This window comes from Myotis myotis, unplaced genomic scaffold (genome assembly GCF_014108235.1).
Source record: "Myotis myotis isolate mMyoMyo1 unplaced genomic scaffold, mMyoMyo1.p scaffold_m19_p_4, whole genome shotgun sequence".
NCBI lineage: Eukaryota > Metazoa > Chordata > Mammalia > Chiroptera > Vespertilionidae > Myotis > Myotis myotis.
The window spans coordinates 30,318,375-30,331,716 of record NW_023416346.1 but is presented as its reverse complement, the minus strand read 5'-3'; the positions used below and the strand labels follow the sequence as shown (position 1 = coordinate 30,331,716).

The 13,342-nt window shown below is 37.0% G+C and overlaps 1 pseudogene; it reads right to left on the bottom strand.

Annotated features, from left to right (window-relative positions):
* LOC118654411 overlaps positions 1–11,686 on the bottom strand; it is a 100,252-nt pseudogene extending 88,566 nt beyond the window's left edge.
* Between the last annotated feature and the right edge of the window lie 1,656 nt (positions 11,687–13,342).

Here is a 13,342-nt window from a genome sequence, read left to right as displayed (position 1 = left end):
GGTGCTATATTTTCACCTGCCTCAACATTGCTTAGTTCAAGATCAATTTGAAATACAGGCTGAATACAACACCTTGTTCCTTCTGTGATGCCATTGGTCTCATTAAGGCAATTAGCTTACACATTTTTGATCCAATGGATATTACCATAAACACAAGTGTTTCCTTTTCACCCAGCAGCCTTGAGAAAATGAGCATGAGTACATTATTCTCATTTTGAAAGATGGAGAGACTGAGGCAGAAACTGACCCTAAGGCAGGGCTAAATTAGATTGGGAAAAATCAAAGCCCTGATTTGATTTGTGTCAAAAGCACTTTAACATCTCTGACCTAATTTTTCCTTACTAATCCCCTTATGCAGCAAGGTGGGGGCAGGTGTCATTCTCCTCAAATCTGACCTTATTTGTGGGAGGAGCAAACAAGCAACTATTGATGGGATTTTAAGGCCCCACTACCAATAGACCTCTCCCATCTTTAATGCCTCAAGTTCCAGCTTCGGCAATCATTCGTTTGGGTTGTTTTATCCTCTACGTGTATCTTTTCTTGTGCAGATATTCTAGCTATGACTTACATGGCATCAGATATTTTTAGCAGGTGGCCTCATTTGCTATAGGGGGGGAGAACATGCAGGAAAAGAGCACTAAAAACAAAGTAAAAGGGGAGTATTACCCAAAGAGGCGATAGAACCAAAAGTAGTGACTATAGAAAAGGGATGTTTTATGTCAGCTTCACCTATTTTCCAACAAGCTCTGGTCCCCAAGTGCAAATGTAGTGGTTCAGGGACTTTGCCATATTGATTAGAGCTGGGTTCAGGGACACATTCCTCATTAATAGCAAAGGTATCAAGATTTAAGAGAAACTAAACTGCCTTAAAATTAAGATACTATTTACTTGCCATTTTTCTTTTTAAAATGTTGACCTTTGGGAAATCTAAAATCTTTCAATACTAAATCAGTCTGGGTGACATTGAATTATACCCTTAACATAGAGAGGAGGCCCTCTCATTTTCCTCTTTGGGAAAGGAAAGCTACTCTCTTGAACTTTCAGTAGCCCTTTGTTAATTTGAAAATTAGCATTTGCTTTCCAGACTATCTTCTTCTTATCATACTCTTTGGAAATAAAAAGAGAGGGTGGTCAGGATGTGACCTTAGTAATGTCAGATAGAGATTGGATAGGATTGAACAGAAAAATATGGATGCAGGAATCAGAGTTCAATAGCTTTTCCAGCTCTAAAGGATGGAAAAGTCTAAATATGGGTCCTTCACTGTGGAATCTGCTTTGTGGGAGATGTTCTCATGGAGATATGAGTTCACACAGCAAGTTCAAAGCAAAAATCTGGACAATGTGTGCTCCTCACAGAGGTCAAGGTATAAAGCCCAAGTGCCAATAGTTCCATGTAGCATAACTGGAAGGTCAAGGTCAGAAAGAATGGTTTTTATAGATGAAAGGGCATACCAGGCCAGAAAATGCCTTACGGTGACCAACAGTAATAAGATTGCCAAGCTGTTCAAAGATAGGTGGGTGCACTACTGGTAGACATTAGCAGCTATAATCTTAAACCTGAGACACAAATGACAGAGACATAGACCATGAGGAATTGGGTCATGAAGGGAAGAACAAGAATCCCCTTTAACTCAAGACTAATCCAAAAACAGCTGAAGTTCTGCATTCTTGGTCCCAGCTCTGCCATGAGCTTATGTATGGGACCTAGACAATTCACTCATTTATAGAATGAAGGGATTAAGCTATATCAGTTGATCTAAACCACAATATGGCTTATCATATGTCATTCATAGGATGGAAATGTTTATGACGTTGGCCACACCTAGAGAAATGTATCTGCAGAGAAAACTCATATAATGTGTAGGTATCAGAGGAGAAGTTTAAAACTTATTTATCTTGAGCACTTTTCTCAGAATTTAATATGTTTCCAAATCACCCATGGATCTTGTTAAAAGACAGATTCAGATTCAGTGGGTCTGGGGTGGAGCCTGAGGCTCTGCATTTCCAAAAAGCTCCCAGATGATGTCTCTGTTGCTGGTCCATGGGCCATACCATGGGTATCAAGTATATTGAGGATCATACAAGCTCTGAAATTCTATGATCCTTATGTACCGGTATAAATACTATGTTCCCAACCCTCTGTTTCCCCACTCTAGGTCATGATCAGCCCAAGATATCAGGCTTTGATGAGTCTGCTGGTGAGGCCAAGTAGGTAAAATTGGGAACTAGGAAGATCATTACCCCAGCCTGACCCCATTGTTTCTGTGCTCTATGTAACATGTAGAACTCTGGGTTCTATGATACTATCAGCTCTTGGCTTTGGTAGAACTCCTTGCTACGTCAAATAGGTAGAACAAGTTGACAGTAACAGTCTCTCTGGGATATCATGGCATCATAGTCCATTTTCATCAGAGGCAGGCTCTTAAAGGCAGAGAAAGAAACACTGTTGAGGAGAAGAAATGGACAATCCATGTGGAAAATTTTTCCAAGACTTCTGGCATTAAAATGTTCATTTTACTTTACCTCTATGATGTCATGAATATCTGCCTTCTATCTTAGATAGTGAGCCCTCCTTATTCAGCACTATATACCCAAGGCCCACCATAGCACATAGCACAGAGCAGTTATTCAGTAAATATTTGTTGAATGTATGAATGAACAAATTAATGAATCAAGCAATTGGAGCTACGGGTGCTTAGAGGAAATTTCTTTGGGGAAGTCAGCAGGAGGAGCAACAGAAACAGCAGGAGGCAGAGAGCAGGGAAGCATGAATTCATTCAGGCATAGTTCCCTTAAGTGCCCTGCCCTTGTACTGCCCTTTGTTGTTCTTTAATACACAACAGGATGCACCTGCCCAGACATGGGAACTTAGCTTTGTAGATAGGAAAGCTGATACAAAGCCCCTGTTAATTAAAAAGCTTTTGCAATTGGAACTGTCTTCTTACACAAAGTGCCCTGCTTCTTGATGGGTTTGATGTTTACATGTATTGAGAATATACAATGAACAGTCTCAGGATTATCTCCTAATCCTGAACCCAGCAAAGGAAATAAGATCTATCCAATGCCACCACTGGTCTGTTATTTATTATTTCAAACCCAAAAATTAAATTGATGAACATTCAGATGGCCAAGAAAATCAACTACGCTTTTCTGTGGATTTATTAATGAAAATAACCTTTAAGCTTTTCTGCCCTAATTTCCTCTGGTTTCTTATTCCTTGTTCCTACTTATTTCTGAATATTTAGCTAAGTAATATCACTGGTGCCCAGGCTAGCACTTTGAGAATGATCTGCTCAAACAATTTACACCAAGCTATGCAAATCTAGGGGAATATCCATTTTGAAAAAGAATACTAATTGAAATAACATGATGGATCAGAAAGAAGATGAGTATGGAGAAAGTGGGGGTGGAAAGGAAATTCTCATGGATCTCACCTATAGGTCAGGTAGCTTACCTCTGCCATGACTACTAACTAGAACCTCTCTAGCCTGACTATATAGATTTGCCATCAAGATATAAAAACAACTTGTTATAGCCAACCCAAATCCATTCATTGAACAGTTGCATTTACGAATTAGCTTAGGAAAATCTCTCTTATTGATATATTGAGACAGACGAGAGTTGCTATCTGTTTGGCTTAAAGAGGAGTCCTCTGTGGCCTCCTGGCTGGACTAAATGTCCTGGTCCTCAAATTAGACAGATTAAGGTCCAAAAAGACCAGAGAAGTCAGCAAGTATTTTGCAAGTTTTCAATTCAGAGATCAGTGTGCTCCCCTGTGACCAAAGCCCAAACTGCAGCCACTGTGGCGTAGACCCAAAGCAGAGGTTGTTCCTAAGCCTCACCATAATTATTGTGTGGGATGTTTTATTTTTCAGGGCAGAGAGGAAAAGGGAGAAAAGTTAGAAGAGCTTTAGAGGAAAATCTAAATTCTGCTTCCAGCATTACTGATTTTCTCTTTGAAAATTAGCAGCTCTCTCATAAAACCCTTGATAGAGCTCCATTTGGAATAATGTGTGACAAAGAGTAGCTACTAATGGCCCCTAATAATAAGTGGATTGCTCTGAATATTACGTATTTAATGAAAGGTAATGGCTGTCTCACTGCAGCAAGAAGAGGAATGCTAAGTGGTCTCTTTACATGTGTGTTCCTTTTATGCTGGCCTTTGTTAGATCATACGCACTTGAGAAAATCTAAACAAAAAGGACTCACCCACCTGGCAACAACTACTACAAAACGCTCCCAGAAATTGCTTTCAGTCCATTTTTCAAATGCTTCCTGGTACTTCCAAACAATTTGTGGTTCTATAATTTGGAGACCATTGATCTAATGGAAACAGACCAGAAAGTAGGGACATCTAATTTTTTTTCTCTCGGAATCAAATCTGCACTACGAGGCAGGATGATGGCAATGATGACATCTGTGTCCCCATCAAGAAAGTGAGAGGATTGGGCCTTAAAGTTCAGTCCTTGAAGATCAGGTTCTCAGTGTTGCCAAGCTTCTGTTCAGTTTGTAAATGGAAAGGTGATGTTACTAAAGCACACACTTGAAACATACAATTGACCAGTTGATTGAAAGCATACACTTTGCAGGCTTTCTAGTTTCTGTACTTATTCAGCATGCCAGAGTGTGAGAATAGCACCATAGCACTCTTCTTGCCTAAAAAGTATTTGAGAGCTGCTACCTCTCCACTATCTTATTTGATTAGTCATGTCTTCATAACATAATTTTCCTCATCTTTGTGGTGTGGGGAGTCTTCCTTCCAGGATTCTTTAATTCATGTTATAATCAACAAGGAGGAATAGAATTAGTCCTTCCTAGAATTATGTCTTACCTTCCCAACCCAGTGCCAGTAACAAGACTAGAATTAATTGAATTCTGCTATGTACCATGACTGTGCTTTATACCTATTATCTAATTTAACCCTAACATCATCTTTAGAGGGTAGGTATAATTAACCCCCATATAACAGATGAGAAACTAGAAACATAAAGAAGGTAATACAGCTTATGTGTGCTCAAACCAGAACTTAAATCCAGGTTGTTTGACTCCAAAGTAGATGCTCTTTCTACTACATTTTATTTATTATCATTAAAACATAATGAACCCGCTCACAAGCCTGGCCTAAAGTTTGGGAGGAATTCTGCCACAATTCACAGATAAATGAATTATAAAATGATTTTTAAACCAAGTGCTACAACTAAACTGTATTCATATTATACATATAATTATACATATCAATATGTATTCATATTTGTATTTGTGAATAAATTATATGTCTTTTTCAAAAAGTCATTGACAAAATAACTCTTCCTGTCTTGGAAGCTAATTTGGGAGGATCATTTTTCTCTCAGAGATAGATAATCATGTTCTCCTACAACTCAAATCAGCATGATGAACATTTCTCTTTTTTCTTTCAGTAAATTGTTGCTGTGACATTATTATCTTTGTTAGCTTTGCTTAATTGTGATACTAACTTACCCCAAATGTTACTACTAATAAAACTTAAAAATACAATAAAACAACATATAATTCATAAAAGAGAAATTCCAAAAAGCAAGCAAACATATTGGGAATTGGTGTAATAAATAAGGAAATGTAAATTAAAACAAAAATGAGGTGCCCCTTGTCAGTTTGGGGAACTCTTACTTCCATGCTAAATCTGCCCATGTTCCAGAAAAACTGAGGTAAAATATATTTAATCTAGTTCTCCTTTGCATTCCTATGGAAATGTATGTGAGCCTCTGTGATAGCACTTGCCACATTCTCTTCTCCTTATCTATACACTAGATGTGCATTCCTCCTAGGAAGTGCCCATATTTTATCTCAGTGTCCACAGTACCTGACACAATATGAGTTTAATAAACATATGTTGAATACATGCACCATTTATATATATTATTTAAAAAAGCAAAGAAAAATAAAACATAAAATGATACCAGCCTCAAAACCAATAAACTCACCTCTAAAAATTTCTCAATGGATATTTGCACAAACACATTTTAGTAGTATAATGGGACAAATGCTGAAATGGTTTAAACGTCCAACAACAGGGAAATTATTCAGAAAATTATATTAGTTTTGGGGAATGGTAAGCAGCCATTGAAAATGAAAGACGAAATCATGTAACAATAGGGAGGAGTATTTATGAAACACTGGAAGGATTCAAAGGGAGAACTCAGCATTGTATATTTACCATGATTGCAATTAAGTTATTAAAGTATATAAATAAAATTTGGAAAGTAATAAGGATAAATGGAAATTCATAATTAGTTGGTAAAGGTTGAAAACATTTTTACTATATTTTAAAATATATTGTTATTGATTTAGAGAGGAAGGGAGAGGGAGAGAGAGAGACAGAAGCATCAATGATGAGAGAGAATCATTGATCAACTGCCTCCTGCACACTCCACAGTGGGGATCCAGCCCACAACCAAGGCATGTGCCCTGACCAGGAATCAAACCGTGACTTCCTGGTTCATAGGTCGACACTCAACCACTGAGCCACACCAGTCAGCATGTCCTTTAATGTTGTCATAACATTTTAAACAAAATTTAGAAAACTAAATTATAAGTGGACCCTATCTATAAAGCAGATTATGGTCCTGAGATTCATTTATAAGTCATATGTCTGGTACACTGAAATAACATGCATGGTGCTTTTGGGGAGTCTCAAGTGATTTGAAACTATCCTACTGAAGTTAGCCAATTATAGCTCAAACAGTGTGAGTTTCTGATGGAAAAGCAGTACATTTGATAAGAGGTTAATATCCAAAATACGTGAAGGACTCATACAACCCAACACCAAAAAAACAAACAATCCAGTTAAAAAATGGGCAGAGGACCTGAATAGACACTTCTCCAAGGAGGACATACAGATGCTCAACACTACTAATCAGAGAGATGCAAATTAAAACCACCATGAGATATCACCATACACCTGTTAGAATGGCTATCGTCAATAAATCAACAAACAAGTGGTGAAAATGTGGAGAAAGGGGAACCTTCATGAATTGCTGGTAGGATTGCAGATTGGTGAGGCCACCGTGGAAAAGAGTTTGAAGATTCCTCAAAACAGAAAACTACCTTATGATACAGAAATTCCATATCTGGGTATATATCCAAAGAAACACAAAACACTAAGGTATGTACACCTCTGTGATCATTGCAGTATTATTTACTATAGCCAAGATATGGAAGAAACCTAAGTGCCCATCAATAGACGAGTAAATAAAGAGTTCAAATAAAGAAGTGGTCCATATGTACAATGGAATATTACTCAGGCATAAAAGCAAATAAAATCCTACCATTTGTGACAACATGGATGAACCTGGAGACTATTATGCTAAGTGAAATAAGTCAGAGAAAGACAAATTCCATATTATATATGGAATCTAAAGAACAAAATAAACATAAAAATAAATTAGAAACAGAATCATGGATGCAGAGAACAAACTGATGGCTGCCAGATAGGAGGGCTTTGGGGGGCTGGGTGAAAAAGGTGAAGGGTTTAAGAAGTACAAATAGTAGTTACAAATACTCATGGGGATGTAAAGTACAGCATAGGAAAATATAGTCAATAACATTGTAATAACTATGTATGGTGCCAGGTGGGTACTTGAATTATCAGGGGGATCACTTCATAAATTCTGTAGTTGTCTAATCACTATGCTGCACACCAAAAACTAACATAAAATAATATTAAATGTCATCTGTAATGAAAATAAAATTTAAAAAGAAAAAGAAGGAAAACTAAGAAAAGCAGTATAAAAATACATTGTTGTAATAAAATAGAAAAAAAGGCCAATTTACTTCTTTTGAATGCTAATGGTACTTAAGAAAAAGCAGTATAATTAGAGGAAGATGAGAAATGTGGGCAGGGACTTGTGTTAAGATTCTGAAGGGGTCTTTGGACATTTTCAAGGACTTTCACAATTTAAGGCACTGGTTCTTTGTATAATTTCATACTATAATGTATGAATTTCTCCTTGATTCAAGTGCATCACTATCATTACATTTAGGCATTTCAGACATGATTAGGGTCATTTTTTATTCTTTGTGACACACAAATGAGATGAGTACAGAGGGAGAGAAAAAAGAAACTTCCATGAGGTAAACTGAATAGAGAAAGAAAAACTAAAGGTGATTGAAGCAGATATACTGGAAATTTTAAGAGAGGGACTTCAATAAAATTGCATAAATAAAGACAAGGCCAAGTTTATTTCTGAAGATCTAGCAGAATGAATATCTTGACTGATGTTCCTGCCTTAAAAAAAACTGAGGTCTGCTGGTGTGGCTCAGTGGTTGAGTGTCAACCTATGAACCTGGAGGACACTGTTCTTATTCCTGGTCAGGGCACATGCCTGGGTTGTGGGCTCAATCCCCAGTGTGGGGCATGCAGGAGACAGCCGATCAGTGATTCTCTCTCATCATTGATCTCTCTCTCTCTCTCTCTCTCCCTTCCTTTCTGAAATCAATAAAAATATATTTTTTAAAAACCGAAAATGTTGAATGAAATATTCCAAACATTTTAAAAGTTTTATAGAACTAGAAAAAGAGTTAGTAGTTACCAAACCAAAATGTAAATGAAGGCTGGGAACTTAGAGAGTTAAACTGAGCATTAATAGTTCTTCTAAACTAAGGGCATTTACTAAACAGGGAGAATCTCAATTTGAATTTTCATGGACTCCTTATGTGTGGGTGACAGTTTAAACAGAGCCACAAAAGGTAGGGAGTCTAATATTTATTATATAATTGTAGTGTCTTGTGAGGCCAAAAGAACAGAATAGGACTAAAACATATAGCAAATATATATTTATATCAGGAGAAGAATAAATGAGGCTAGTTCTATAAGGTCTAATAATTGCCCAGGATAGTAAGAGCATGATCAAAATATTTTTGATATGTTAAGCATACATGTTTTCATTTCAAAGATAACCATTGAAAGCATTGAAGTAGAGTCTATAACTTTCAAATTAGAAGAGGAGAAAATGGAATACTCATACACATTAAATCCATCTAAAAACAGGTAGTACAAATAAAAACAAGAGAGCTGAGACAATCTGAAAGCATAAAATATTATGGTTAGATATAAATCCAAATAGGTCATTAATTATATCAAGTGTATGTAGATTTAAAGCTCTAGGTAACAACAAAGATGTTCTGACTAGATTAGTAAAATGATCCACAAAATGTTTATAAGAGGCTCATCAGATGAATAAAGATACAGGAAGGTTGAAAGTAAAATAGGGAATGAAGCTATTTCATGAACATGCTAAAGAAAAGAAAATACATTGTTACTGGATTATAGTTGTCAAAATTTACTTTGAGGCAAAAAGTATGTCTAAACATGTAGAGGATCACTTTGTAATGACGATAAGCTTAATTTATAACTATGGAATATTTTTAAATGGAATGCTGCACATAAATTGAAGTGAATGAAATACTGGTACATGCAGGAACATGGATCAATCTCACAAATGTAGAGTGTACTGTGCTATTTATAAAAGCATGCTGTATAATTCCATTTACATAAAGTTTTTAAAAAGCAGGGAAACTAAACTTTAGGGATATATACCCAGGTTATACTAATAGAAATATAAACAAGGAATAATTAAAACAAAGTCAGCACTGTGGTTGCTGGAAGGGTGATAAAGAGGAATGTGGTTTAGGAAGAAGCAAATCTTCCAAGATGTTGGTACTCTTCTATTTTTAACTGGGGTGAATGTTGCACCGGTCTTTTCTTTAATATTATTGTTTAAAATATGCCTGTTAGACGTGCACTTCTGTATGTGTGATGTACTTCACAAAATTAAAAATATATTAATTTTTTAAAATAGAGAAAAGAAGGGGGTCACTTCCTCTTTAACTTCCTTTTTCACACATTCATCAAGGATTCACAAAACAAATATTGAGTTCTTACTATGTGCCAGAAAAGACACTGGAGATGCAGGAATAAGGAAGACAAAATCCTTGTCTCAAACCTTTTGTGTTACAAATGATAAGAAATCGAACTCAAACTAGCCCATGTACCTAAAATATCTAGAGGCAGATTTAATCTCAAATGAGGTTTGATCTAGCAGCTTAATAATGTCACCAAGGTTGTTCCTGTCCCTCTGTCCTGTCCACTGCAATGTTGGCTTTATCTTAAGGTTTCACAATATGTCCTCCACAGCAAATGTTCCTCTCCTGGTCATAAATAGCTATAGCACCCACAAGCCTCATGGAAGAGAGAAACATTCTAGGCATTCACAGCAAATGTCCTGCAGTTTACCTTCAATGGATCAGCTTAAGCCTGGGTTATATTCCCAGCTCTGAAACAATTAGCAGAACTTCAGAAGGGGAGTAAATTATGCAGTTAGGCTTTGAGTAGGCAATGGGGTCAACTTAGTAACCCAACCACATAGCTAAAAATCGTATTTGGGGTGTTCCCCAAATCATAAATCAGGGGCCATTGCCAGAAGGACGAATGAAAGTTAAAAAGGCCAATAAAATCATTCTTACAGTCCCTGCTGTCATGGAGCATACATTCTTGAGAGGGGTGGGAAAATCAGAGAATAAATAAGTAAACAAATAAATACATACTAGTAAATAAGATAGTTTGAAATAATGATAATCCTATGACAATAATAATAGAATAGAAGCTCCAAGAAAACAGGAGTTCTTTTTTTTTAATGCTTTGCTCACTGCAATATTCCACCTATCTAGTCCACTACCAGCACATATAGGCCAGAAATAAATGTTGAGTTGAATTGAATTGAATAGTAAATAGGGTAAAATGATAGTCATTGCTTTGTATCACACTCTCTGCTCACAGTCATTTCTCTGCACGGGCTCCTTGTTGGACACATGCCTTCATTTCTGAAGTTCTTCCCACCTGGGACTCCTCCATTTTTCCTCTCTTCATCCTATGCATCTCCCCAAACTTTGTTGGAATCCCATCTTCTTCAGGAGTCTTCCATGACATATTATAGGCTGTTCTTTGACTTCTTTACATTCTGATTATCCCCTGCCTACACCATGATATTTATCAATGATGTACATTTTAACCCTGCTGTTATTACATTTGGTAATTTGCCATATGCTCTTTCATAATGTTATTTAAAATGATTTTATCGTTACTTGTTTTTAAATCCCAAATAAAACATGAATTACCAATGGAGAGGCATTGTTCTTTTCATAGCCTAACCATTTATTAGTTACGTATGAGCTTGGATAAATGATTTGGCTGCTTTGAGAGTAAGTTTCTATATGGATAGTGTCTCTGTCATAAGGCTGCTGAAATAATGTATGCCAGTACCACGTGGTAAGTACTTGATAAACAACAGTGATAATTACGATGATGGCAGTGATGATGGTGATGATAAAGGATTATTTCCTCCTTTTTTTTTTACACTCTTCCCTTCAGTACTTAGCCCAAATAAGGGCACATAATAAGGGCCTAGTAAAGACTCACTGAACTGCCCAAAGATTCCCACTCCAAAAAAGCTGCAGGCTTGATGCCTCTTGCTTGTTTGCCACTAGTGTGGACACCCAGCCTCCAGCCTACTTTGACTTCATTGTCAACAGGGGGGAAGTCTGAAACACAACCAGCTAAGTCACCATACTGTTGAAGTGGAGAAGCCAAGGCAGAAGAAAGCAGCAGGAGCAGTAGCAGCCTATACGTGACACAGCCATCAGTTATAGCCATGGCACTAATATTGAACTAAAAAGCACCTAGCATTAATGTGGCCTGAGTAACTAAAGAGACACTCACTCAGTAGTTTCCTAATTGACTCAAATTATGATCTGTGTGTTGCCTGGGTACTGGCTGAGCTGCCACTGGGAGTGGAAGCAATGCTATTACACTAAATCGTGTGCATCACCTGGGTCATAAATCAACAGATACTTCATCTGCTAGGGCAAAATGGCAGAAATTAAGGCAGTCACAATGCCATTAAGTGGTATTAACAGAAGCAATGAGAGCTCTGTCTCTGGGTAAAAATCATTTGGGGTGAAAAAGCCTTGCCTAAATAATTCTGTTTACTCTTTGTGCAGTAGCTCCTGATTACTCAATTAAATCAGGCATGAGCATCGTGTCTCCAAATGTGAAGCGTAAAATGGGCAGGCTTTTCCTCTAATTCTGGCTCCTCTACCAGCTGCCTCGTTGAGTTTAGAGTACACCTGCTGTGGTCACAGATACAAACTTCCCTGGGTGAGAATTTGCACATAATACCTTATCCTAGTCCACCCAATCCAGCATCACTACCCATGTCAGAGTGAGATTTAAGGCTGGGAAAGGTCATTACTGAGCAATCAGGTCAAGTGAGTAAAGACTGAGGTCCTGGCCGAGACATAACGCTGGCAGGAAAAGCAGTTCTTGAATGTGTTCCAGATATCCTCATTCTAGTAGTTAAGGGCATAAGTTGTGAAATGAGATTGAATTTTGCCATTTATTAGTTATTGGCTTTCAGCAAACATTTAACTTCTCTGGGGAAAGAGACAGGATCTACATTATAGAGTAGTTATGAGAATCAAATAAGATCATGCAAACATGGTATTTGGCATGCGTGGCACAAATTAACTGTTGAATAAATGTTAGTCTTTATCATAATTATTGGCAGGGGCAGTGCTGATATTGAGAGTAATGGCTCTGACCACATAACTAGATGTACTGATGCTATAATATAGATGAGCTTGTAGCTGCTCAATCAGGCTGGCCTTTGAAGAGAATTGGCTAGTTTCATAGACTATAAGTGAGCTAGGACACCTGCAATTTAAGAAGAGAAAAATATTGCCAGATGGACTCACTAGTGAATTCTACCAAACATTCCAAGAAGATTTGATACCTATCCTTCTCAAACTCTTCCAAAAAGTTGAAGAAGAGGCAATACTTCTAAGCACATTTTATGAAGCCAACAAAACCCTGATACTAAAACCTGGCAAGGGTAATACACACAAAAAAGAAAACTATCAACATCTCTGATGAAAACAGATGAAAAACTCCTAAACAAAATACTAGCAAATCTAATACATTAAAAAGGCAACACATCACAATGAAGTGGGGTTCATTCCAGGTGCACTAGGATGGGTCAACACATGCATATCAATGTTATGCACCACATTAACTAAATATAGGACAAAAATAATATGATCATATCAATAGAAGCAGAAAAAGCATTTGACAAGGTACAACATCCATTTGTGCTTAAAACACTCAATAAAATGGGTATAAGAGGAAAGTACCTGCTATGTTATAGGTACTACAGTAGGTGCTTTCTATGTTATTTCAAATCTACACACATCCATGTAAAGTAGATATTATTATGCACATTTTACAGATGAGCAAACAGACTTTATAGGTTTA